This window comes from Prosopis cineraria, unplaced genomic scaffold (assembly GCF_029017545.1).
Source record: "Prosopis cineraria cultivar Desert tree isolate PC_DT_omini unplaced genomic scaffold, ASM2901754v1 PC1, whole genome shotgun sequence".
NCBI lineage: Eukaryota > Viridiplantae > Streptophyta > Magnoliopsida > Fabales > Fabaceae > Prosopis > Prosopis cineraria.
In genome coordinates, this window is record NW_026555332.1 from 54253979 (window position 1) to 54257352 (window position 3374).

General features: G+C 37.9%; 1 long non-coding RNA gene across 1 annotated transcript; it reads left to right on the forward strand.

Annotated features, from left to right (window-relative positions):
• The first annotated feature begins 744 nt into the window (after positions 1 to 744).
• LOC129306492 (uncharacterized) lies at positions 745 to 3374 on the forward strand. The gene is made up of 3 exons (XR_008592225.1): positions 745 to 1117; positions 1213 to 2828; positions 3031 to 3374. It is a non-coding gene; the product is annotated as an uncharacterized LOC129306492 (long non-coding RNA).

The window sequence follows — 3374 nt, forward strand, 5'->3', positions numbered from 1 at the left end:
AATCTCGACTCTTTTTGTTGGGAAAATGTTCAATATCTTCCTGGAATTAAGCAAGGCCTAGATGTAGTTGCAGATCCGGATCTTGAAAATGCAGGCAATGATTTCTTGTTTATACGCATTTCCACAATGTCATTATATAGATAAATCACAAGACAATAGAATCAACATTTTAATACGTGGAAAGGACGTAGAAACTTCACAAACATTTACAGCTATGCACTTTTACTTTTTGTTTTTTGGTGTCAACTTGTCTGCTGTTCTGACTGGGTCGTAATGCAGTGAAGGATGCGAACATGTTAGTTTTCGTGACCCCACATTCATGGAAGGAATATGCAGGAGACCTGTTGGTGAAATTAAGACAGATGCAGAAGCTACTTCCCTTGTTAAAGGGATGGAGGTCAAGGTGAACGTCCTAGCATGATGTCTACTCTTATCTCCCAGCAGCTGGGATTCAATTGCTCTGTCTTAATGGGGGCGAACATAGCAAAGGAGGTAGTTCAAAATAATCTTTTGTTACTATGTCTTTGTGCAATGTGCTGTCACATCCCATATTATAATATCGTTTCCTGTTCTAATTAATACTGTTTGTACAGATAGGCCAAGAAAAGTTTAGTGAAGCAACCATTGGGTAGCAGACAGAATAGGGTGGCTGTAGAGACACGGGTTCAGTTGTTTAATACTCCCTATTTCAATGTAACGGCCGTAAGTGCAGCATCAATTCTGACTGATTAACGATAAAATTAATCTTGTGGAAAAGGTTATCACAAGAGATTCCAAATGAAGCTAAATCAATCAAGAAACTGCTTGCAGTAATCTGCAATACTGAGAGAAAGTAGACTGGTCAAAAATGTAAAATTAAGATTAACGAGAAACTTATACTATTATTTATGAAATACTATACTTTGTGCTCGTGAGTTTTGCATTATATGTAATAATAGGTCCAAGATGTTGAAGGGGTCGAGCTGTGTGGAACTTTTAAAAATGTCATAGCCATGGCTGCGGGCGTGTGCAACAGTATCCTGCTGTTTGTTCTTTTCAATTTTAGTGAATGACCAAGGAATGAAAACCAAATGGGACAGGTTTTGTTGATGGCTTGGAGATGGGAAATAATAAGAAAGTAAGTTTCAATGATTTCATGTTCTTAAGATTTTAAGGGGAAAAAACACAAGTATAGATAGATTTTTGTCGTGTTTTTGTTTTCCACATGCCTAGGCTGCCATCATGCGAGAAGAGATGAAGGCGTTTTCCAAGCTACTCTTTCCGTCTGTTAAGGACAGCAAGAAAGCTGTGGTGTGGCTGACCTTATCACAACATGCTGTAAGGAAGCCGTTTGACTTAATATCTCTTTTCATCGCTTATATAGGGATTTCATTTAAACCAAATCAGTCATGGCAGTGGTGGAAGAAACAGGGACGTTGCCGAGGCTTTTGCCAAGAATGGAGGGAAGAGATGGGTTTTTCACCTCTGATACAAACTATTTGTACTCAAATTGTAAATTTAGAGGCTCGGGCTCAAGATAATTTAGTCGGCTTTAAAATAATTAAAAAATATATTTATAAAATCTTAGTCACTGAGTCAAGACCGAGTCCAGACCATTGTCTCTACACTTTACCCATGATGAGAAACTACGATGGAGGGAGTGCTTCCTAAATTCAAAAAAAGTGATGATCATGAGGTTTGAATACCAAGTCAAGATCATCTATAAATGGAGGAGCACTCTCTCAACAAGAATCATCATCCGCATCAACAAATCACCAGTCAAATTTTATAATGTATTTTTATTTTATTTTTTCTTTTATCATGTAGTTTTAATCTTTATTTTTCTATCATATAGCTGGCATAGCTCACCACCTCTTTCTTTAATTAATGTATTTTTACTTTTCTGCATTTACATTAATTTTCTTGACTTTGCATTTTTACAATCGGATGAACTACGGTAAGGGAGCCTAGCTTCTCCACGTTTGATTAAAAGTCAGGTTCTTTCTTCCTTTTAAGACCCCGCGACTCTGGCATACCTCGCAACGCTCCTTTTTGTTTTTGCCAAACATAGACATACCATCTTGAGAGAGAAAAGGAACATAATCTATTTAATATTGCCTTCCTTGGCTGTTTATTTTCTGCAGGTCATCTAATGAGCTTGAAAAAGAAATGTTGCAGGGCCAGAAATTTCAGGTTAAATTATTTAGATTGACTAAAACAAAATCCTTTGATTTTGCGCATTGATCAGGAGTTCTGGTGACAATATGGTCTACAATAAGAGTAAAAATTGAACTTAGGGACCACTAGGCACTAGTTATTATATATATGCATTTATCAAGCGACCTATTGTAGGATAAAACAGTTTAAGTTCTCGTGTTTATGAGATGTTCTTCCAGGCAAAAGGATTCTGAATGATTGTTATCACCGGAAAGAATCGTAGACATGGCCACATGGGTTACCTTCATTACTTGTTATCAAATATTACACTTTCCAAAACTTGTGGATTTGTGTGATTGATTCTAGCCTTACTTGACTAATTTTCCTGCACAAAGGGGGTCTCCATTTCAAGCGATATTCACGAGGTTCTAAGCCATCGTGGATGGCTGGAATTGTTCCCCCTCTTCTCATTACCGCATGAGATTTGCTCTGGCCGCCTCCCACCATCTGCCATAGTTCAATACAGTGAGCATAAAATCCAGTTCTTCCAGATCCAAGGTTTGGGGAAGTAAAACGTCTTGTTGCAGAAATGAAATTTATCACATTTACAGATCAAAGAAAACTGAAGAGTAAATGTCTCCGGAGGGTTTGATTACTCCTGGATGCTCTTTCTTGCCAAAATCTCATGCCAAGTGAGTTTTCCTGTCCATGGTCATATACGCTGCGTACATTATCTAATTGTTTAGTGTCTCTTCCAAGGCAGCTTTGTCCATTCGGTTCTAGGTTCCTTTCTGAATTTTTTTTCCCACTGCAAGCTACACAGGCAACAGAAATACAATTTATACGGTGTTTCGTATCTAGTAACTAATTACGTGCTGTTTTTTATGCCTGCAGTCGCACGCCCTTTGAGCTCTCCAAGCAGTGAATGCATTCTCTCTCCAAACAAACCCCATCCCACGCTTGTTCAGACTCAGAGGGACTCAAATTTGAGAACTTGGTAATGGAATATCGTTTGTTCACGAGATATTAGGTCATTGTCTTCATGTGCACATGACATAAGTAGAACTTTGTTGAAACATCTGAATGAAGACAGCTTAACCTTAAAGCTGTGTCTGATTAGGGGAATTTGGGTGAGGGAAGGAAAAGATATTGCATATATGTTGTTCAAAAAGTCTACCTAAAATGCGGAAAAGAAGACAACTGTACAAGGAAAGTGATTCCAATCGTTTACCTTTTTT